Below are 26,086 nucleotides of genomic sequence, written 5' to 3'. Positions count from 1 at the left end.
CGGGGAGCCGATATTCATTTCATACCGTGCACCGCCCAGGCGAGCCGATAGCGAAGATGGGATTTATGGCTGAGGCCCAATTTGGGTCTGTGCCGGACACTCATAAATTCAATGTCTTGATGTATAAAAATCCATGGCCAAGACCAAAGATGGCCACAGTACAATTGTATTTGTACGATATCAGCACGCGTCCCCCCCCCCCACACTGTCCTAGCAAATACATGCGTAATTCTGCGTTTTTCAGAAATTTCCCGTTTTGCTACCCGTATTGGAAGATTGAATGATTGTAGGTTTGCATACATAACGAGGAAAGACATGAAACACTCTTAATCAATCAAGTTGATGTAAATTTGCATGAAAATATTCATGTAATACAGTAATAGGTTTTAAGCCAAATGTTCTAATTTTCTCGAACAGCTTTTGGAGTATTCTAATTTTTTAAAACAAAGAGGAAAAAATTAATTTGGTATTTTACGATGCATTTAATCTACTTTATGCAAATTTTTTGTCACCGATATGCCCAAGATATGAAAGCTCATATATGCTCATGATAGAGAAGGAAAATGCAAATTACAACTGTACTTGCGCTACAACCTTGAATTGCACTTTCCAACTTGAATATTTCATGAACTGCTCTCGTAAATTTCTGAGTGTTCTAATTTTTTGGAAAGAATGTATATGTGCAAAAAATTGGAACCACATCGTGGAATAATCCCAAATTATGGCATCAAAAATGAAAAATGCACGAAAAATTGAAAAAAAATTATACTGTATATGCATTTGAAAGAGATAAAAAATGAAAAACTATGCTTTGGAATGTTCCAGCAAATGAAAAAGTTGCAAAAATACTCATATTATAATGCCGAAATATGCATAAAATATAAAAATATATGCCTTAAAAATGTTTTAAGAAGCCCCCAAATGCTCAGAATATGTGAGGGGGGGGGGGGGTATTGAAAAATATAAGTATAATGAAAATATATTTATTTATATATTTAAAGTGCGGAAATTTCCCTAAAGAGAGAGAATACACAGAGAAAAAAAAAGAAGAAAAAATCATCCATTTCAAAATTCAGAAATAAGTCAGAAATGAAAAATATGCTAAAAAAAGAAAACACATTTATAGTGCAAAAATATGGATTTAAAAATTTCCAGAAATATGCCTCAAAATGAACAATTGTCAATGTTGAAATACTTTATTTTAAAAAAATTATTGAGTTATTAAGAGTTGTTAGAAATGTAATCGCACTAGTTTATGTTATATATGTATGTGTATAGATGACGCTGCATGTCCATCAACCGGTCGTTTCTAGTTATCTGCGTAGGTGTGTATGTGCTTGTATATTGTGTCCTCTCTTGTATAATAAAACAGTCTTCTTCCTGACATCGCCTTGTTCGCACCTCTCTCTTCAACAGCAAAGCGTGGTTTAGGTTCATGTTTTCGCGGTTTACGTTGGTTTCGTAAGCGATCGTCTCGTAGGTTTCATCATGGCGGAAGGGAAACTTCAATATGTAGTGGAACCTTTCAACGGTGGGAATTATCCATTGTGGAGTAGACGGGTGGAGGCTCTTTTTGTTGTGAAAGAGCTTGATGCTTACTTACTACGTGAAGCGGATAAGGCGAAACCAAGGGAGGTCAAGGAAGCCAAGCAAGCATACGCATTGCTGATGACTCTTATCAACGACAAGGTGTTGATGCCCATGAGTGAACAACGATCTGCCCTGCAGATATGGAACAAGCTGAAATCCACGTATACAAAGGATGGGACAGTGAGTCAGATTTTATGTCGCAAAAGGCTCGCTACCATGAAAAAGAAGCGCGAATGTTCAATGCGTCAACACATCGATGAACTTCTCGGTACCGTGAACGAGATGAAATTCGCGGGGGCGAAAGTGGATGAAGCGGACGTTGTTGTTTATCTTCTCATGTCATTACCAGCGGAATATGATGTAATCAAGTCAGCGATAGAGAATCAGCCTAGTGACAATCTAAGTCTGGAATTTGTGACGAAAAGACTCATTGATGCTGAAGCACTGATGCTGGAGAAAAGCACATCGAAAGGACAATCGATCGAGAAAAATGGTACGTCGAATTGTGTTGCTGCTTTTGGTGTTTCCAAGAAGAAAGGAAACTCATCGAAATTTCAGAAATATAAATCGAAGTGCTATGGGTGCGGTCGTGTCGGCCACTTCAAACGGGATTGTTTATTTCGGAAAGATTCCGTGGCGAAGCAGTTTGAATCGGCTGCTGTGACTTTCGCTGTCGGTGGTGTCAACAAGGGATTCTTCATCGTGGATTCCGGTGCTACGTCAGACATGTGTAGCAAGCGGGAATGGTTTGAAACGATGACATCATATAATGGAACTGTTGATTGTGCTTCAAAAACTGAACGGCTAAATATTCAGGGAATTGGAACCATCGTTGGTGAACTTGATGGGAGAAAGCTGACCCTGACCAATGTGTTGTATGTTCCGGAGCTCAACGGTGAGCTGTTGTCTGTGAAACAAATTCAAGCAGCTGGATTTGCGGTTATCTTCTCAGAAAACGGTGTTCGTCTCCAGAAGGGAAATCAAAATTTCATCATAGCTCAACTCAACAGCAAAGGACAGTATGTAAGTGGTTTCGCTCCTCGCATAGCTTCATCATATGTTGCTGAATGTAATGCGAAACTGTGGCATCGAAGGTTGGGTCATCCATCGAACTCAGCTGTAAAGGAACTTGGGTTTCCAGTTGAAGATTCATTTTGCGAAGTCTGTACATTTTCCAAACAGAGTGCTGAACCGATTGGGAAAGGACCGAGAAAAAGAGAAACCGAGCCTATGGTGATGGTGCACACTGATGTTTGTGGCCCTATCACTCCAGCGACCCATGAGGGTGAGAAGTATTTCATCACTTTTATTGATGATCACTCACGATTCATGGAGGTTCGATTGCTGAAAAAGAAAAGTGAGGTTCCTACAGAACTGATAAAATTTCTGAAGCTGAATACTTCTGTGAAGAAAATAAGATGTGATAATGCTAGCGAATATGTGAAAGGCGAACTCGTTCGTTACGCAACAGAAAATGGTATCACGATTGATCCTGCTCCTCCTTATACTCCAATGTTGAACGGAGTTGCTGAACAAAGGGCGGGCTCTCATATTTGAAGCCAACTTGCCAAAACAAATGTGGGGTGAAGCAATTCGAGCTGCTGCGTACTTGAATAATCGAATTCCAAGCAATACCGTAAAGAACTGTACACCGTACAAACTGAAGTTTGGATCTGATCCTGATCTAAGCAATATTCGAGTTTTTGGATGTAGTGCGTACGTGTTAACTCCTGCAGCTCTGAGAAAGAAACTGGATAAGAGATCAAAGAAAATTATCTTCGTCGGATACTCTTCAATGGGATACCGACTCATGGATCCAGAGACGAAACGTATCATAGTCTCAAGAAATGTAAAATTCAATGAAGAAAAGAAGGCTGTCATCAATGACAACATAGACGACCCGATCGATGATGCAACCGTGGAAGACAATTTCTCTTCTCAGGACAGTGATGGCGATCCAACGAAGAAGGAAAGTGACGAAAACGGCCATGTCACCAAGACCGAACCAAGAAGATCCGAAAGAGAAACGAAACAGCCGATCCGGTATCCTGACCCTGAAACCTATATGGCAATGGTTGCCTGTCAAGAAACTCTTGAAAACGATATTCAATCGCTTTCGAAAGAGGAACAGCGACCCTGGAAGCAGGCCATGGACGAAGAGATGAAATGCATGATCAAGAACGACGTGTGGACTCTGGAGGAAATTCCTAGAGGAAAGCAGGCCATCTCATGCAAGTAGGTCTGCAGAAAGAAACGCAATGTCAAGCAGAAAGCGCGGCTTGTAGCTCGCGGTTTCATGCAGAAAGAAGGACTGGATTACAACGAAACATATTCACCAGTCATTGATATCTCGGCTTTGCGACTTGTACTCGTGGTGATACTTCAAGAGAATCTACAAGTGTTTGTATTAGATGTGTGAAAACCGCGTTCTTGAACGGCGACTTAAATGAAGTGATCTACATGGATCAACCTCAGGGATATGACGACGAGAGTGGCCGGAAGTGCAAGCTGAAGAAAAGTCTCTACGGATTGAGACAGAGCCCACGCCAATGGTTTCAGAAATTTGTCAACTACGTGGTAAAAGTAGGTTTTATTCAATGTATTTCTCAACCGTGAATTTTTATTCGAAATTTTAATGATGCTAAGAAAATTATCATTGCTTTGTATGTAGATGATTTGTTAATTGCCGGCTCAGATGATAAGGAGATTAAAATAATTATTGCTATGTTATCTAAAGAGTTCGAAATGTCAAAATGTGAATTAGCAACAGAATTCTTAGGTATTCATATGGAGTTCTCTTCTAACTGTTCATATCTTGATCAGAAATCCTATATTTTAAGATTGTTACAGAAATTTAATATGAATGATTGCAAACCTAGTGCTGTTCCAATGGAACCAAAATCAACATCTGCTAATTTCATGAGTGGGAATTTGTTCGAAGGACCGTACAGGGAGCACATAGGTTCTCTGTTGTACCTGGCTCACGTTACTCGACCCGATATTCTGTTTGCTGTCAATTGCTTGAGTCAGCTCCAAGAGCATCCAACTGATGTTGCTTTTAGTGCCTTGAAAATGGTCCTCAGATATTTAAAGGGAACGGTTGACATGAAAATGAAATATAAAAGAAATGGTTCCCCTGTTTCGAAATTGTCAGTGTATGTCGATGCAGATTGGGGAGCAAATCCCAGTGATAGAAAATCAGTCTCAGGTGATATTATTATGATAAATGACTGTCCTATATCATGGTTGTGCAAGAAACAAAATTGTATTGCTTTGTCTTCCACCGAAGCAAAAGTTATTGCTATGGTAAAAGCAGTTCAAGATCTTTTGTGGTTTAAGAACGTATCTTCTGAAATAATTAATGTTGAAAATTTTGTTGTAATTGAAGATAATCAATCTTGCATTAAATGTGTAACAAATGAGAATAGTCATGGTAGGCTAAAGCACTTGGACATTAAGCTCAAGTTTCTATGCGATGTTATCAAAGAAAATAATATTCAAATTGAATATGTTTGTACTAAATTGCAAACTGCTGATATGCTCACGAAAGCATTGCCTAAATTTGTATTGTCTGAACTTATGCATTTGTGTTGTCTGAAAATGTGCGATTAAGGGCGGGTGTTAGAAATGTAATAGCACTAGTTTATGTTATATATGTATGTGTATAGATGACGCTGCATGTCCATCAACCGGTCGTTTCTAGTTATCTGCATAGGTGTGTATGTGCTTGTATCTTGTGTAATAAAACAGTCTTCTTCCTGACATCGCCTTGTTCGCACCTCTCTCTTTAACAAGAGTTACTCGAGAATCGTAGTTTCGTATCTTTTATTTTTGTGAAAAATGGCATGGAATCCAAGGAAATGACTGAATTCGAATTTAAAAAATAACGGATCACATGGGCGGAGATACGGGATGGGGGGGGGCACTGCGCACCCCCTCCCCCCCCCCCAACGTCAAAGGTTAAGTCGACTAGTCTAATGTATATGTGTATATATGAATTGATATCACCACCTTGCCCCCACAGCAATACTGTGGTGACCGTGCCCCCCAGACTTTGAAGTTTATCTCCGCCTAAGGTAGATAATCTTATCACAAGAGAAATTTCTGCACATTTTCTAGGAAGTTTACATTCCTCAACCTTTTTTGGGGGATCGCGAATCTTTACAAAGAAAACTATTACTGGCATCACAAAGGAGAAAAAACTAGACATTTCATCTTTGCATCAACCATTTCGACAAAAAAAAAAAAGGGGGTGGCCAAGTTGGCTCGGCATTTATTTGATACAATAGAAGTTCCTCTTCTGAGAAAAAGCGTTTACTAGTTCTCTCTTTTTAATTTTGGATTTATTTTTGTTGCACCATGGTCATTTTGTGCACACTTATCTGTTGTACCTACTGTGGGTACTAGAAGAATAGCCAGTTTTAAGAAGTCCGATAAAACCGCTGTTGTATTGGCACACAATAGACAATTGAAAGTACACTGGTGTAAGAAATTAAGAGAATTTGCAGACTTGGTCGATTATCTCTAGAACTACTGTACTGATTTTAATGAAATTTGATATGTACATACATTGATACAATACAAAACAAATAACCATTCAATAATTGTAATACACACGCATGATCGTGTGTAACACTCGTTGGAGTCGGAAGGTATGAAACAGCGGTTGCAGAATAAACAAAAAAATGGGTTAATAGGGGGTATGGTCCCCTCTTACAGATATACAGGTCTCGCAGCGTGATTTCATACTTGAAATAAGGCATCATTTTAGGTGGCAATCATTCATCATTATCTGTGGCAATTGGTCCCACTCATTCAGCAATGCTGTTTTCATTCCCTGGATGGTTCCCGGAGGGGGGTTGCGAGTTACAACTGCCCTCCCCAGAGCATCCCAGCCATGCTCTATAGGGTTAAGGTCTGGAGATCTGGTTGGCCAATCCATCCGGCGAATATCCTCACTCTCTAGAAAATCGTCGAGCAGAAGAGCTCTATGTGGCCTCGCGTTATCGTCCATTAAAATGAACTCAGGGCCAACTGCACCCCTGAAAAGGCGAACATATGGCTCCAAGACCTCATCCCTATACCTCACACCAGTCACAGTACCCCTTTCAAAGACATGGAGAGGTGTGCGGCCATCCAACATGATGCCTGCCCAGACCATTAAACCTCCTCCGCCATAATGGTCAATTTCGCAGACATTGGAGGGTAGGTAGCGGGTCCCTGGTTCTCTCCATATGAACTTACGGCGAGAATCGGTGCTTAGGCTGAACCGGGACTCATCAGTCCATCTACTCTAATCTCTATGCTCTCTGCACCATGATAAACGGATTCTCCTGTCCGTAGAAGTGAGCGGGACGCAAACAGCAGGTCTTCTTGCAAACAACCCTCTCTCATGAAGTCTTTAGGAAACAGCCACCCTTGATACATGGGTTCTTCTGGCTGTAGTGGCTCTTGGACGACCTTGCCCAGGCTTTCTCTCGATGGATCCGGTATCCCGGAACTGTTTCCATAAGTCACACACAACGCTGGGCGTTAAATTGAACTCTCTACAAATCTGGACTTGAGATTGGCTTGCTTCTAGCCTCCCACAATTTGCCACCTCATTCCATCATCTAAACGTTGGTGGTTACTCATTTTTACTGTTACAATTTGAAATTAACCGATTGCTGCAAAATAACACCAAGAAATTCGCCGAGGTGTGCTAGCGAACGAAATGCGTCTAAACTTAAGCGCGCTTATAAAGCCTGTTTCTCTACTGGCTCCGCCTACACACACGTGTACGCTTATGTATTTGACATATAAGATTTGCATTTTTGTTTAGAAGCAGTGGTTTTACATTCAGTTCAGTTCTTTTTCATGAAATTCGATAAAATATGCAAATTCTCTTAATTTATTTCACCAGTGTACAACAGAGATGTACAACTCCAGCCCCTGTTATTTTGCTGTATTTACGAGTCTGGATTTACTGGTTCGCAAGTAAAATGACATGCACCCTGTATAAGAATATATTAATACTAGAAGGGCTCTGCGCCCCCCCCCCCTGCCGCCTTTGGCATCCAACCCCCATCCTTTTCCTCTTCACAACATATCTTGTTTATTTCGTCCCACTTCATCAGAGTGCTATGGAAAGGGATATGTGAAAGCACAAGCTTACTGAAGAAGCAAATTTTACAATAATAAAGGAACAAAAAACAAATGTGATTCATCAAATAACCATACAAAACTTCTCCACGACGATCCCCAGACTCCAATTCGCTGAATTTTAGTGAGGGACCCAGACTGGATTCATCTCGGGCTTCCGCTGTTGCAAAATTCCACAGAAAATCATGATATGCATCCCTGCAACCAAAATTAATCCTGTCAATTTCCACATGGGGCCCTGACCTGGAAGCTTGTCGGTCATCCGTCGCTGCCAGTGCTATGAAATATTTTTATTTGTATCCATTTTACCAATGAATAAAATCCAGGGCCCCAACCAATTAACCGGGTCATCAATGCACATACTTTTAGTGGGGCCCCCAAACTGGCTTTACCTCGGACTACCGATGTTGCAAATTTTACAATTAAATAATAAACATATGAGATTCATCCAGCTGCCCCTGAAATGGAACCTGTCAAATTTTTCATGGGGGGGGGGGGCTGACCTGGATGCTTGTTGGACATCCGCCCTGTGACCATGGAAATTTTTCATTTTTATTAATTTTACAAATAATAAAATTTCAGGCCCCACATACAGTAACGGGTACCCAATACACAAATTTTTAGTGGGGGACCCAGACTATTTTTATCTCAGGCTTCAGCTGTTGCAAGTTCCACAATGTTAAACAAAAGAAAACAATGAGATTCATACAGGGCCCCCAAAATGAAACCTATAAATTTCCACATGGGTCCCCGACAGGTCCGTCATTGGGGGGTTATATATATATACATACATTGAGTACATGTTCCTTGCCTCCCCCCTTCCTTCCTGGAAAAAGTGGAAATGACGGCCCTGGTCCCCGACCTCGGAGCTGTGCCAACGTCCACAGCTGCGACTGCCACGAAAAATTTTCATTTGTATTCATTTTACCATCGAATAAAACCCATCGCCCCCAATAAAATACGTCAGACCCAGAAAAGAATAAGATTCATCCAGGGCCCCCAAAATGAAACGGTGTCCCGCCTCGGAAGTTTATCGGGTATACCCCTGTAAGGGCCATGGCAAATATTCATTTGCATTCATTTTACCAACAAATAAAATCCAGCGCCCCTCGCAATCACTCCAGACTGAATTCGCAGATTTTTATGGGGGGCCCCTGGACTGGATATACAATTTGAATAAAAAGTTTGTTTTATTTCATATCGGTCAGTCACACCAGGTGTCACTGGTGTGTTATTATTTTTCCTACTCATTTTTCCAAATTTTCACTTCTAGGCCTGCAGTTGTCTACTGATGCTTTTGACGCAGGAGGATAAACTTCGTCGTTTTTACGTCAAGCAAGTGATGTGTTGATGGGACGTGATGACTTCCGATTGGGTGGGTGGGGATCAGAGTCTTCAAATTTGAATGGGGGTCCAAATTCGGAAAAGTTGATGTTCTAACTGTCCTGATCTTGGTATTTCGGATTGTTGGGTGCCATATCTTGCTCAAGTGCAGTCGTTCTTCCTTCCTGTTGAAATTATCCCAGTGCTTAACAATCTCAATAGCTTCGTTGGTTAGTCAAGAGTAGAAGTGGGTTTTCTGAAGAGAACTTATTTTTTAAAGCCTATGTACCGGAAAAAATGCTCAATGCAGAGGAGGCCAATCAGATGCCTTCATGTAGATAGTTCTACACCATGTTTAGTGTACTGCTGTTCTAGTTTCTTTGATAGTCACACCAGCCATAAAGTTACTGTTGAAAACAAGCAAAAAGGAAGAAAAGACCATCAACTAGAGAAGGACATACCTATAGAAGAATTGGATACTGGAAGGAACTGGTTCCTGGCGAACGCATTTATGAGTTCGAGCCGAAATGGCGGTAGTTGTCTTCGGACTCGTATATGAGTTCAGGCTGAAATGACGGTAGTTGTCTTCGAACTCATATATGAGTCTTCACAGTTCAGAAGGTTAATGAATAAAATATATAAAGCATACGACATTGAACAGAAACATTAAAAAAAAGGCACATACAACATAAAAGAGACAAAATTATCACTGTCAAATAAAAAAATACGTGAAGATAAAAAAAAAAAAATCAAGAACGAAAAAACATACACAACACAAAAAAGACAAAGTTCTTAATGCATGGCGAGTAATGTAAAATAAAACAAAACATTAGATGAAAAAAATGAAACTCACACATACATAGACAAACAAGAACAATTTTTTTAATTGAAAAAATATACATAATTACAGTGGCAAAGTTAAATTGAATAAATTTTATTGCTTCTCTTGAAGGTCAAAATAAGAGTCTACATCATCTATTGAATTTAATAATTTAAATAATGATTTTTTAAATGCAGCATGTGTGGGTATATTTTGTATTTCTAGTGGTAGTGAATTATATAATTTTGGAGCTAAAAAAATAATAAAAATGTTTACAAAAAATTTCTTTCCTGAAAGTAGGAATACTAAAAATTGTAGAAGAATGAGACTCACCCAGATTCAAAATTTTGAAAACTCTTTTTTTGTATTGAAAATAAAGGCAATAAATTAGTTTTAAAATCACCATCCCATATAATTGTACCATAATTTATAAGTGAATAAAACCAAGCATAGTATAGGTCTTTTAAGAAATTAGCAGAAACTTTCTTACTTATATAATAAAAATTATATAAAACAAAACGAAGTTTTTTAAGTAGTTCATGAATATTTCAATTCCATTAAAATCATCCATTTTAAATTGCTATCTACATTTAAATCCAAGTATTTAATACTATTTACTTCTTGAATTGCATTGCAATGACAATGAGGTTGAAAATCACAAGCGAGGGTGTGAAATTTAAGATTAAGATGTAAATCAGATTGCATAAGATTGAAATTAACGTATTTTGTCTTCTGTAAATACAAATACAACGCCACAACAGGCAAAATGCCCAACGAGGTGGCTGATAAAAAGATGCCCATAAAAATATGGATGTCATGTTTCAAAAATACAGCAACCCCATTAAAAATGCAATTAACACAAATTATAAACAATATATACACATGATAAAATATGTTTATCGTATTTCTTTTTAAACGTGTCAATTGTGTTACAATTTACTACCTCCGGGGGTAAGCTATTCCATTTATTAACAACCCTATTAGAGAAAAATTCCCTGCGACACCATAACCTTGCATTGTCCCTCACCAATCGATACTGGTGTCCTCTTGTAAAAGCAGTCGATTGGCGGTGTACTAAAAGTTCATGGTCCATCCTATCCATCCCATTGAAAATTTTGAACACTTCGATCATATCTCCTCGACACCTGCGTTCATCCAATGTAAACATATTCAAAAAATGAAGTCTCTCTTCATAACTCAAGCCCTGTGTGCCAATAAGGACACGCGTAGCTCTTCTCTGCACCCCTTCAATCAAGTCTATGTCCCTCTGTAGGTATGGTCTCCAAAACCTTACAGCATACTCCAGTCCAGGACGAACTAAGCCTCGAAAAAGCGGAAGAATGACTTTAGGAGAACGCCAAGAGACCTTTTTGAAAATGAGACCAAGCATTCTATTCGCTTTTTTGACAACCGCTGAACAATGTTCAGAAAACTTAAGTCGCTCGTCAATGAGAATTCTCAAATCGGTGACTCTAGTTGCATCCGGGATAGTGACACCATTCAACTCGTAAAATAACCATGGGTTGTTCGAACCAAAATGAGTGACCATGCACTTATCTACGCTAAACGTCATGCCCCATTCATTTGCCCATGCTGCAATCTTGTTTAAGTTGGTCTGGAGCAACTCTCTATCGCTTTCATTCCCGATTACCCCCATTAGCTTCACATCATCTGCGAATTTGCTAGTAATTCCATCGATACCCTGATCGAGTTTGTCGATAAAAAGTGAAAAAAGTATGAAGCCAAGGACACTTCCCTGAGGAACTCCACTTGTGACGTCTGTCCAACCAGAGAATTCCCCGTTCACCATAACTCGTTGCGACCTATCTCTTAACCACGATTCTATCCAATTCAGCAAGTTGCCCCCTATTCCAATCTCGTGTAAACGCTTCAAGAGTGTGCCATGTTGGACCCGATCGAATGCCTTCTGGAAATCAAGGTAAACAACGTCGACATTTTTGCTCTTACCCAAAGCCCTAGTCACGTGATCATAGAAGCAAAGGAGGTTAGTTACACATGACTTCCCCTTCCTGAACCCATGCTGATTATCAGACAATACATTATTCTCGTCTATCCACTTCACAAACTGCCTTTTGATGATAATTTCCAAAATTTTCGAGAGGGAGCTCGTCAAACTCACTGGACGATAATTAGACACCACTTCTCTACTACCCTTCTTAAATATCGGAACAACGTTAGCCAGTTTCCAATCTCTCGGGACGATACCCTCAGCAACACTACTCCTGAATATCTGTGCGACTGGCTCCAACAATTCATTAGCACCTTCCCTGAGAACCCTGGGATAGATATCATCTGGTCCTGGTGCTTTGCTTGCACATACATTTCTTAGAAGATTTAGGACCTCCACGTCTTCTACTTGAATATCGTTGAGGGTTTTATTACCCCATGCAACACCCGTATATCGAATATCATGATCTCCATTAAAAACCGACGCGAAAAAGTCATTGAAAGCACTACACATGCCTACATTGCTCTCTACCTTAGAGCCTCCTATCGAGAGGGGGCCAACTGTCCCCTTACATCCATTATTGACGTATCGAAAAAATGATTTTGGATCAGAGCCAATGTTATCTGCCAACCTAGATTCAACTTCCTTTTTACTATCCCTTATCGCTTTCTTCAACAGTCTTCTTTTATCAGTAAATAATGATAGGTCACCACGTCCACTTTTAAAGTGGATAAAGGTTCCGCACGCTATCCGTGAACCATAGAGGGTGTGATGTACAAACACGCTTTTTTCGAACAAAGGGTATGACGTCGTGCAAAACAGAGGACAGCTTCGTACTAAATTCTTCCCATTGACTTACCACCCCTACTGATTCCAACCGGTCTTTGAAAACTTCCGCTAACCTTCTTCTCAAAACATCAAAGTTAGTTCTCCGAAAACAAGGAACCAGTCTTTTGTTATCAACCTTACCCGAGGAAAAGTTACAGTGAAATCTGACGATACAATGATCACTTGAAGAAAACTCTTCCCCCACCGAAACATGTTCAACTAGATCCTCAGAACTAGTAAGAACCAAATCCAAAATAGCAGTACCCCTAGTGGCTTCTGATACATGCTGATACAAAACGTTTTCGAGCACCAACTTAAGAAAGTCTCTTTCATACTGATTTCCAGATGAAAGGTTCTCCCAATCAATACCTGGGTAATTGAAATCCCCTAGTATGAGAACACTCTTTCGCTTACACATGTAGGAAATTTCATCATGCATTTTGGCAATGTAGTTTTGATCCCTATTCGGTGGATTGTAACAAACCCCAACAATAAGCTTATGGCGTCTTTTGCTCTCAAGTTCAACCCATATGGTTTCAATATCACTTCTCTGCACGTTACACTCTCTAGCCTTCAAACAGGATTTCACGTATATCAACACTCCACCCCCTTTCTTATCAGATCTATTTCTCAAAAAAGTATCGTATCCTGAGATGTGTAAGAAAGATTTATCCCCATCCTTTGCCCAAGATTCTGTAATGGCTATAAGATCCAAGCCCTCCACAACTATCATAGTTTCTAAAAAATCTTTCTTATTACCCAAGCTCCTGGCATTTATTAACACACATTTTAATTTGCCCGGTTGTTTGTTGTCAATCGAGAAGCCATCCAAGTCAGAGGTGGGTAATTTCAAGTCAGTACTGTTGTGATTATCATTAACTAACCCGCATTCCCGACTACGTGGTCTGGGAGTAAAAAACCTGACCTAAGACTATCGTAAACCTCCCAGACCCCTCTCTTATTTAGATGGATCCCATCCGAACGAAGCCACCTATCGGTAAATGCGGGAAGCTCCAAGAACGTGACCCCAAGTGAGGAGCAAATGTCCTTCAGGCCTATATTGAATTGGTGGATCCTACTCCTATATCCCCTAGTACCCCTTGGCAGCACTGGAATCACTGCCACATCTGAACCCCCCTCCCTAGCGGATAATAGTAAATCCCGGTATTCTGACAGAGACTCACTAATATTCGCTCCTACCTGATTTGTTCCCACCCACAGAATCACCCGCAAGGGCAACTTTCGGCGATGAAAAACGTCTCGAACGTTGCCAATCTTCCCCCCAGGAAGACAACAGCACTCGAGACCCCGAAAATCCCTACACACTCGGTTCCCAAGTTCCCTAACCATAGAATCGCCGATGATTAAACCCCTATCACTATCCCCCTCTACCTCATCCACGACCACCCATTCGCCCTCTAAAATGTCGTTGTTCGTGGAGATTACTTCTTCATCAACAGGTGGCTCGACGACCAGAGGCTCCGTTATAATCGGGCCCTCTAGCACCCTAACTTTTTCCCATAAAGCTTCGACCTCAAGTTCCAGCCTTTTCCTAACCAAGCATCCTTTACAATTGAAACTATCAGCTACTATACCCCTAGACCAGGGAAACCTCCCGTCGCAAGCTCTACACAACACTAGTCGAGGTCGAGGCATACTAACACTATTGCTAAAGCTAGATAAATTTAATTTTAAATCATTAGCATAGAACCATTTTTGAATTAATATTAAATTGTGATTAATATGATTCTTAAGGCTGTCAAGATCATCACATGAATACATTAATACAGAATCATCGGCATAAGTGATCATGGAACTGTCAAATTCTAAATTACAAAGATCATTAATGAAAATCAGAAAAAGCAAAGGACACAATATAGATCCTTGTGAGACTCCTCTATTTATATAGACATATTTACTCAAATTATCCTGTATTTTGACTCTTTGTTCTCTATTATATAAATATGAAGTGAACCAATTTAAAATATGATCCCAAATACCAGCTAAATTGAGTTTTTGAATGAGAATATAATGGTTCACATTGTCAAAAGAATTTGAAATATCTAAAAATATTGCAACAGTAAATTTGTCAATGCCATTATAAATAAATTTCGAAAAGGCCAAAAGGGCATTTTCAGCACCTCGTCCTTTTATAAAACCAAATTGGTTTTTAGCAAAAAAATTCACAGAATACAAAAAATTATATATCCTAATTGAAAGAATTTTTTCACAATAAGCTTAGAAAAAACCAATATAATTATATATTGATGCATTCCAATATTTTTCTTATTTACATCAAATTTTACTCCCAACAATGTATTCAATGGCCCTAATTGTTTCACATCAAATAACAATTTGATCTTACCTTTTACCATATTCAAGTAATATTCACACACACACACATTCAGCAAATACTAATAGGCCATCAACATATACAATCATTACAGCATAATTTTCGATACAATATACACAATTTATACTCGTGAATTTTTGAAACCCAACAGTTTTCAGTTTCTCATTCAGTTCGTGGAACTACATTCTACCACTTTGATATAGTCCATATACCACCCTATTTGGTTTATACACAGACTGCTCTTTACCTTTCACTATGAATCTTGGAGGTTGCTGTACATAAATCTTCTCGTGCAATTTCCTATACAAATAAGTATTCTTGGCATCCAATTGGAAATGCATCCAGCTGAGCATAATCACAAATAATACGATCAAAGCTCTAATTACAGTGAAGTTAACTACTAGACTGGAAGTTTCTTTGAAGTCCTATCTTACACGTTGATGATTACCATGCATTACTAGTCTTGCCTTGAATCTAACAATATCTCCTTCAGCATCTTTTTTCACGTTATATACCCATTTCGTACCAAGTATTCTCTTTTCTTTGGGCAAAGGTAATAACTCCCATACTTTTCTTTCATTAAATGAGTCTATTTCTTCAGACATTGCTTTATTCCACTCAACATTCTGAGGAGATTTCTGAGCATGTATATAATGTTGTGGAATGTCAATATCTGTTTCAAATATTTGGAAGTTCCCCATTTCTTTGAAGACATTAAATGAAGCTTGGATGCTTTCATTTGTCTGCAAGTTCTCTTGACTACTGTCAAACTGGTAGACATATTTTTAGATTGTTCCTTCCGTACATTAGTGGACTAATCTTCAGAATCGTAATCTATTCCTTTTTCTTCACAATATTTCTCCATTTCTACTCTACTTCTAATTTTAGGTTCACCTGCTGAGGGATAGTAATGAAGATCAACTCTTCCCTTTGTCTTTCCACTTTGATGAGGTATCTCCTCCTTAATGAATGTTATGGGTCTAGTATTACTAGTAGTAGGAGCTGGCCCAAGTGGCGCAGTGGTAAAGATGCTCGTCTTCCACCATGAAGGTTACCATCAAGGTCCATGGGTTCGAATCCGGGCAGAGAACATTAGAAGCAAGTTCTTTACCTACCGAGAAAAGGGCGACCACCGATGGATGGAGCCTTCATTTCCCACCCAACTCCATTGGTTGGAAATTGCCTTATGGCGATATATGACCGGAGTTGGTGTGCGATGTAGTAGTAGTAATAGTAGGAGCAGGAGCATCATCACTCACTGTGACGTCGTCCTTCTGTTCTTGTTATGAAAAAATTTCATGCAAATATAACTTTAACCAATTGATCATATTCCAATCATGCTGTGACTGGCAATATTAGCTCAGGTTCATCAATGAATTTCTTACATCCAATCACTTGTAGAAGGCATTCAATTCTTTCTCTCCAGGTATGGAAGTTCGTCAATACAGGGATTTTCACCTGCCCAATGCTGCTTCCAATATCCTCCATATCTAAGCCAGCCATGTTGTCGGCTATCTTGATTCAGTCAGCACAATGTCCAAGACTTACAGCAGAGAATGAATAATATCAGTGGATAACATGTATATTTCAAATACAAATACAACGACACAACAGGCAAAATGCCCAACGAGGAGGCTGAGAAAAAGATGCCCATAACAAATACGGATGTCATATATTTCAAAAATACAGCAACCCAATTAAAAATGCAATTAACAAAAATTGTAAACAATATATACACATGATAAAATATTATTCAGTGCCCATAAAGAATACTTATGGTTGTCTTATTCTAAGTATGGATTTCTTCTCGATTTACCTCAACATGTTTATTCTACTTCTTTTTAAACGTGTCAATTGTGTTACAATTTACCACCTCCGGGGGTAAGCTATTCCATTTATTAACAACCCTATTAGAGAAAAATTCCCTGCGACACCATAACCTCGCATTGTCCCTTACCAATCGATACTGGTGTCCCCTTGTAAAAGCAATCAATTGATGGTGTACTAAAAGTTCATGGTCCATCCTATCCATCCCATTGAAAATTTTTAACCCTTCGATTTTTTCGACACCTGCGTTCATCCAATGTAAACATATTTAAAAAATGAAGTCTCTCTTCATAACTCAAGCGCCATGTGCCAATAAGGACACGCGTAGCTCTTCTCTGCACCCCTTCAACCAAGTCTATGTCCCTCTGTATAGGTATGGTCTCCAAAACCTTACAGCATACTCCAGTCCAGGACGAACTAAGCCTCGAAAAAGCGGAAGAATGACTTTAGGAGAACGCGAAGAGACTTTTTTGAAAATGAGACCAAGCATTCTATTCGCTTTTTTGACCACCGCTGAACAATGTTCAGAAAACCTAAGCCGCTCGTCAATGAGAATTCCTAAATCGGTGACCCTAGTTGCATCCGGGATAGTGACACCATTCAACTCGTAAGAGAACCGTTGGTTGTTCGAACTAAAATGAGTGACCATGCACTTATCAATGTTAAACATCATGCTCCATTCATTTGCCCATGATGCAATCCTGTTTAAGTTCGTCTGGAGCAACTCCCTATCGCTTTGATTCCCGATTACCCCCATTAGCTTCACATCATCTGCGAATTTGCTAGTAATCCCATCAATACATTGATCGAGTTCATCGATAAAAAGTGAAAAAGTATGGGGCCAAGGACACTTCTCCTTGAGGAACTCCACTTGTGATGCCTGTCCAATCAGAGAATTCCCCGTTCACCATAACTCATTGCGACCTATCGCTTAACCATGATTCTATCCAATTCAGCAAGTTTCCCCCAATTCCAATCTCGTGTAAACGATTCAAGAGTTTACCATGTTGGACATGATCGAATGCCTTCTGGAAATCAAGGTAAATATCATCTACATTTTTGCCCTTACCCAAAGCCTTCGTCACGTGATTATTGAAGCAAAGGAGGTTAGTTACACATGACTTCCCCTTCCTGAACCCATGCTGATTATCCAACAATACATTATTCTCGTCTATCCACTTCACAAACTGCCTTTTGATGATAATTTCCAAAATTTTCGAGAGGGAACTCGTCAAACTCACTGGACGATAATTGGACACAGCTTCTCTACTACCCTTCTTAAATATCGGACCAACGTTAGCAAGTTTCCAATCCCTTGGGACGATACAATCAGCAACACTACTCCTGTATATCTGTGCGACTGGTCCCAACAATTCATTAGCACATTCCCTGAGGACCCTGGGATAGATATGATTTGGTCCTGGTGCTTTGCTTGCACATACATTTCTTAGAAGATTTAGGAGCTCCACGTCTTCTAATTGAATATCGTTGAGCGTTTTATTACTCCATGCAACACTCGTATATCGAATATCATTATCTCCATTAAAAACCGACGCGAAAAAGTCATTGAAAGCACTACACATGCCTACATTGCTCTCTAACCTAGAGCCTCCTATCGAGTGGAGGCCAACTGTCACCTTACACCCATTATTGACATATCAAAAAAATGATTTTGGGTCAGAGCCAATGTTATCTGCCAACCTCTAGATTCAACTTCCTTTTTACTATCCCTTATCGCTTTCTTCAACACTCTTCTTTTATCAGTAAACAATAATATACTCTCTTTTATACTCTCTGAATGCAGTTTTCTTTTCAAGCTAAAGGTTACGTATGCTATCCGTGAACCATAGAGGGTGCGATGTGCAAACACGCTTTTTTCGAACAAAGGGTATGACGTCGTGCAAAACAGAGGACAACTTCAAACTAAATTCTTCCCATTGACTTATCACCCTTACCGATTCCAACCAGTCTTTGAAAACTTCCGCTAACCTTCCTCTCAAAACATCAAAGTTAGTTCTTCGAAAACAAGGAACCAGTCTTTTGTTATCAACCTTACCCGAGGAAAAGTTAGTGAAATCTGACTATACGATGATCACTGGAAGAAAACTCTTCCCCCACCGAAACATGTTCAATAAGATCCTCAGAACTAGTAAGAACTAAATCCAAAATAGCAGTACCCCTAGTGGCTTCTGATACATGCTGATACAAAAAATTTTCGAGCACCAACTTAAGAAAGTCTCTTTCATACTGATCTCTAGATGAAAGGTTCTCCCAATCAATACCTGGGTAATTGAAATCCCCTAGTATGAGAACCCTCTTATGCTTACACATGTTGGAAATTTCATTATGAAATTTGGCGATGTAGTTTGAATCCCTATTCGGTGGATTGTAACAAACTCCAACAATAAGTTTATGATGTCTTTTGTTTTCAAGCTCAACCCATATAGTTTCAATATCACTTCTCTTCACGTTACACTCTCTAGCCTTCAAACATGATTTCACGTATATCAACACTCCACCCCCTTTCCTATCAGATCTATTTCTCAAAAAAGTATCGTATCCTGAGATGTGTAAGAAAGATTCATCCTCATCGTTTGTCCAAGAATCTGTAATGGCTATAAGATCCAGGCCCTCCACAACTATCATAGTTTCTGAAAAATCTTTCTTATTACCCAAGCTCTTGGCATTTATTAACACACATTTTAATTAGCCCGGTGATTTAGTGTCATTCGAGAAGCCATCCAAGTCAGAGGTGGGCAATTCCCAGTCAGTACTGTTGTGATCATCATTAACTAACCCACATTCCCGACTACGTAGTCTGAGAGTAAAAAACCTGACCCAAGACTATCGTAAACCTCCCAGACCCCCCTCTTATTTAAATGGATCCCATCCGAATGAAGCCACCTATCAGTGAATGCGGGAAGCTCCAAGAACGTGACCTAAATGTCCTTCAGGCCTATATTAAATTGGTGTATCCTACTCCTATACCCCCTACTACCCCTTGGCAGCACTGGAATCACTACCACATCTGAACACCCCTCCCTAGCGGATAATAGTAAATCCTGGTACTCTGACAGACTCACTAATATTCGCTCCTACCTGATTCGTTCCCACCCACAGAATCACCTGCAAGGGCAATTTTCGGCAATGAAAAATGTCTTGAGCGTTGCCAATCTTTCCCCGAGGAAGACAACAGCGCTCGAAACCCCGAAAATCCCTACACACTCGGTTTGCGACAACCCAGCATAATTACCCAGGATTCTGGTCTGGCGAATTCGGTGCAATCGATACACAAAGGAGAGAGACAAATGATTTCAAAGAAATTTCTAGTTTTAACAAAATTAAATTTATTAACTATTTAACAATTAAATAAGTTAGGAATAACAGAACTATTTCTCAAACATCAATGCAAGTCCGTTGTCTCATCAATCTAGTACGGCTGCAGGGGTTAGGCGATCTTTATCGGATCACACGTGTCGTGACGTCATCGACCTTGGAGGAAGGTCACGATCCAAGACGAAACCTCACGTGGCGGGAAGAGCTGCAAACAACAGCCGAGATCACGATCGGAAGCAATGATCGATGCGGAACCATTCATCGACCTTGTCGGAAGGTCACGACCCAAAGCGGGAAGAGCTGCAAACTCGACGATCAGAAGCGATGCGGAATCATAAGACGGACGGATAAACGATGACAGGAAATAGAGATGTGGCATGATGGGTCCGGAACCAGCCGGTGATGTAATAGCAACAGAGAGACGAATTATTTCATACTTCAGATGACTCACCCAAAGACGACCACCTTCACCTAAAGTGATGTATCCCGAGTTGAAGGGCGAGAACGAATGCGGCTAATGCAAAGTGGCGGCGGGAATTTATACCTATTAAAGGAAATACGGAACGATCCAACTCCTGGGACCGACCATCTCAGAAAAATACACATCAGAGCACAGCCAATAGGAAAATGCATCGTCTAATTTACATAAATAAATGACAATAGATTTTTTATAGGAACTTTTACAAAAGTAAGAATGGCAACAATAAATTAAAATGGCAATGTGATCAAGATCGCACACTTTACCGGAATATGAACTATGAAAATATCACAGACTAATTGAATTAACCGTGCACGGTTATAAAAGGTAAGATAACATAAATTCTATTAAAGATTATACAATTACAACTATATAAACATGTTTCAAAAATAAGAGATAGAGGCAGGTTTGGCAAATTCCCCAAAGGTTCCCAACTATTGTTACAGGTTCCCAAGTTCCCTAACCAAAGAATCGCAGATGATTAAACCCCTATCTCTATCCCCCCCTCTTCCTCATCCACGACCACCCATTCGCCCTCTAAACTGCCCTTGTTCGTGGAGATTGCTTCTTCATCAACAGGTGGCTCGACCACCAGAGGCTCCGTTATAACTGGGCCCTCCAGCACCTTAACTTTTTCCCGTAAAGCTTCAACATAGAGTTCCAGCCTTGTCCTATCCAAGCACCCTTTACAATTGAAACTTTCAGCTACTATACCCCTAGACCAGGGAAACCTCCCGTCGCAAGCTCTACCCAACACTAGTCGAGGTATACTAACATTATTGCTAAAGCTATATAATAATACTACTTAAAAATAGGAAAATGAGAAACATTAACAGGAAATTAAAATAATGTAAAATACATTACTATGCAAAATATACGTAAGAGATTATACAAAAAAATTACGTAAGAAAAGAATGCTCAACACTGTATCACGAAAAAGAAAATATATATGTATATAAAGAATACAACACACTCTAAAAAAAGTATTAAGCTACGAAGTACAATTTATACTTATTAGAATTAGCTAACTATCTCAAATCACTAACACTACAACAATAGGCCCAAGTGGAAGGAAAAACAAAGTTATTGAGAGTACCCGGGTAAAAGTATACACTGTTTTCTAACACTAACGTCCAAAAACCTACGAATTTATATCAAAGAAGCAAGGAAACACAAACCTCAAACCTGGCAAAAATACAATGGAAATGAAATGCGAAGGAGAAAAATAAATTTAAGTCGATCGAAAATACACAACGAAAATTTTAAAAAAAATTGAGAGCAATATAATAAAAAAACCACTTATCTCGCAATCCAACATACGCTAGAAAAAAAGAAAAACACAGCAGAATATGACCCAAAAATAAACAACCCATTTTCTTGGATAAAGTGCACAAGATAAGCCAGATAATACAGATTAAGATAATAAATGCTAATAAAAGTAGCTAGACTATATTCTACTGAAGCTCTTATCTCTCCAATACACAATCAATGACTGATCTATGGATCTACTACATAAAAGGGAAATTTTCCCAGAATCCCCTGGCTTACACTGATCGGAGGATAATGAGTGATGCCACATAATTCCCAATTTACATATACTGATGACACTTTCTAACAATGTATATGTACCAATTATCTCTTCAAACTCAAATTAAACAAATATTATCTCTAACTTGATAATTACACAAATTATAAACATAAATATAATATATACTTCATTTGAACAAAAATACATAAATATATAATTCTTTCAATCGAACATGAATGATAGATGTTGTATTAGGAGGCATATAAAAGACTTCCACACCATCAGCGTTGAACTCATTGACATCTGGGTGTCCAGGAACATAACATTATTATCCTGTATCGAAAAAACTTTGAATGGCATGTCTTTGCTCTCAAGGTACCTCCTGACTTCTGGAACGAAACACAATTTAAACCAGTGTTTCCCAAAGAGGGCGATGGAATGGTCCAGAGTCACTTGAGTTGGAGGGGAGCATTGAGAGAAATAAATTTCTAAAGAAGAGGCGATGGAATAAAAAGTTTGTGAAACCATGGTTTTAACCAATCCAGGAAAGTGCTTTCATATTCTAAGCCTTTTTATTGTTCATCCAAAATACTGGGAGCTTTGACTTATCCTTTCCCTTCAATGCTCGCAGATTTGAAATGATGGTGAGCTTTATCATGTAACAGGGGCGCAGCCAGGGATTTTGTTCGGGGGGGGGGGGAATCAAAGTGATAGAACGATAGATTTGGTCAACTTTTCCCCTTTTCTCGTCATTTTCTCACATTTGGAGAGGGACCAGACTCCCAAGTCCCCCCCCCCTCGCTATGCCTTTGTCATGTACTCATACAGATCATGGTAAGTTTATCTTTACTTGCCTTAAAACCAGGGGAGTTCGCTTTTATTCTTGGGTAATAAATGTTCTTTGCTGCATTTTCTTCCAAAATAGTAGACTTTCGTCAGCGTTAAACACCTTCTCTTCAATAATTTTCTGCTAATTTTGTAGCAGTCTTGGCCCCACTAAAAAAACAGCATTTTCTGTACGAGAAACACAGGGATCCCGTAGGTGATGAAAAGTTTTCGCTGTCACAGGTGCAGCTACAACAACCACGGCTGATCGAATTTCAGATTCCTTTTCCCTGATATATCTCAATGTAGATTCGTTGATTCTTTAATGGGGTGCCACAGCAGCAATTTACTTATTTTCGCTAAGTATAATCAATATAAATTTGTTTTTTTGTAAAGTATTCACTTTTTGTTTGTTTTTTTTTCGAAACATTATCATTAGCACTAGAAAAATGAGCCATCCTAAACATACACAACTCTAATTTTGTAAACAAAACACGTGAATGACAATTGTTGAGTTACCAAAAGAACATTTCCAATAAATAAAAAATAACAGTTAATACAGAAACTGCAAATACTGGGTAGGGGGGCCAACTATATATCATCACGCGATATGTAGTATGTGGTGATATATAGTTGCACAAGCTTCTGAACAGGGTCTTCCTTTTGCTGAAGAGTGCACACAAGAATGTATCTCTTTCTAACAACACGCTCTTGCATCCAATCCTTTGCATAAGGGAAAGATCGTAAATGTAAAAGGGCCTTTAGTTCTGGAAACCATAAATATACCAAAAATGACCCTTGTGTGCACTATATAGCAGGGTTGGCAGTTTTTGACTTATGGTAGTTTTTGACGATTTAAACTGTTAAGTCAAAAACCTCTAATATTGCTTTTCAATTTAAAAATTCCTGATGAAAATACACACATTGATGTAATGTTTAAAGTGACTATGTTATACAAATAATAAATACTTAACATGATTGTAAAATAATATTCTGCTGTCTACAGAATTATTTTGGACAAGATATGTGTATTTTTTCTTGTAAAATATAGAATTTGAATAGAGGATAGCATAAATGATGAATTGAAAAACTATGGAATGATTCAATATTCTTCAATTCAAGATGAGATTCTCAACCTTCCTAAATTTCTTCAACTGCTTATATGTGTATATTGATATAATCCATCTACTGTACTATTTTCATAACATACGAGTGTTTAAAAGTTCTTTTACGCCAAACATGTAACATTGATTTTTGTTATTAAATTATCTAAATAATCACTGATACTTGAAACAATGCCTTTATTATGCGTAACATGAGAATATATCTCGCAATCAAAATACTAAATTGTTGGAGCCATATGATATATGTGTTTAAGAAACTCCTATAACTTATTCTACGCACAATAGTAAGAATGACTAAAGTTGACTGTTATATGGTATATTTACTATCATTTACAATGTTATGGTTTTCTAATTGAAGATGTATCTAAACGTACAAAAGAATACTTTGGATATCAAGTGCAGCCAGCTCTTCTGTGATTGTAAATACTCTTTAAAACTATGTATTTATACAACCTAAACCAATAAAATTTTTAGGTGGTAATGAATGAATTTAATTACAAATACAACGCCACAACAGGCAAAATGCCCAACGAGGTGGCTGAGAAAAAGATGCCCATAACAAATATGGATGTCATATATTTCAAAAATAAGCAACCCAATTAAAAATACAATCACAAAAATTATAAACAATATATACACATGATACAATGCCCATAAAGAATATTATGGTTGTCTTATTCTAAGTATGGATAGCTTCTCAATTTACCCCAACATGTTTATCGTATTTCTTTTTAAACGTGTCAATTGTGTTACAATTTACTACCTCCAGGGGTAAGCTATTCCATTTATTAACAACCCTATTAGAAAAAATGCATTGCCCCGTACCAATCAATACTGGTGTCCCCTTGTAAAAGCAGTCAATTCACGGTGTACTAAAAGTTTATGGTCCATCCTATCCATCCCATTGAAAATTTTTAACCCTTCGATGTTTTCGACACCTGCACTCATCCAATGTAAACATATTTAAAACATTAAGTCTCTCTTCATAACTCAACCCTGTGTGCCAATAAGGACACACGTAGCTCTTCTCTGCACCCCTTCAACCAAGTCTATGTCCTTCTGTAGGTATGGTCTCCAAAACCTTACAGCATACTCCAGTCCAGGATGGACTAAGCCTCAAAAAAATGGAAGAATGACTTTAAAAGAACGCGAAGAGACCTTTTTGAAAATCAAACCAAGCATTCTATTTGATTTTTTGACCACCGCTGAACAATGTTCAGAAAACCTAAGCCATTCGTGAATGAGAATTCCCAAATAAGTGACAGCGAATTCCTAAATTAATGCATTAACAGATGCTGCTCAAGAACTTTCAATATGGAATAAAATTTTGAGCAGATCAGAAAATTTAAAATATCAAAATAGATATTTTATTATTCAGTAATGAATATGTATAAGTAATAATTCATTTATTATTCAGTAAAAATGACGTTCAGATAATTTTTCTAATTGGCTGTTTGGTTTGCCAATAAAATGAGGCAAGAGGAATTAAGTAATCACCTTGCATAATAATGTATGTCTCAATGCTGACTAAAAGCTAAAAAAGTTTAGAAAACCGGGGAAAGAAAAAATATTGACCGCCACGGCTTCAAAAAGTCTGGTTTTAACAAAAAATAAGTCTCCCAAGAATCAAAAAATCTGTGACCTGCACTTGAATTTCATGGCTTTTCCATTATGGTAAGACACCCTGTATACTTGCTTCTCCCTCGTCCAATGAACCTATCAGTCCAACAGGACTAAATCATTCCTTCACCACCAACTGGACCCAAGAAACTGATCAGCCTCATAACCGCCTTTGTATCTATCAAAATATTAAGGCTATGGCCACACAGACATGAAGAAACTAACGAAAAAGAAGGGAGGGTACAGGTCTACATATACACGCAAGCTTGCAAGCGAGAAATTTACATAAGACAGTGAACTGGTTTTTAAAACATCGCGCATAAA

General features: G+C 38.7%; 1 protein-coding gene across 5 annotated transcripts in view; it reads right to left on the bottom strand.

Moving 5' to 3' along the window:
* Positions 1–26,086, bottom strand: part of ICA69 (islet cell autoantigen 1-like protein) — a 324,248-nt gene that overhangs the window by 116,548 nt on the left and 181,614 nt on the right. The window lies entirely within an intron of this gene.

This window comes from Pholcus phalangioides, unplaced genomic scaffold (genome assembly GCF_987345545.1).
Source record: "Pholcus phalangioides strain wild (caught in Gottingen) unplaced genomic scaffold, Ppha-v1.0 ptg000011l_1, whole genome shotgun sequence".
Classification (NCBI taxonomy): Eukaryota; Metazoa; Arthropoda; class Arachnida; order Araneae; family Pholcidae; genus Pholcus; species Pholcus phalangioides.
Note: the sequence above shows the minus strand (reverse complement) of the source record. Positions and strands in the feature narration are given on the sequence as shown.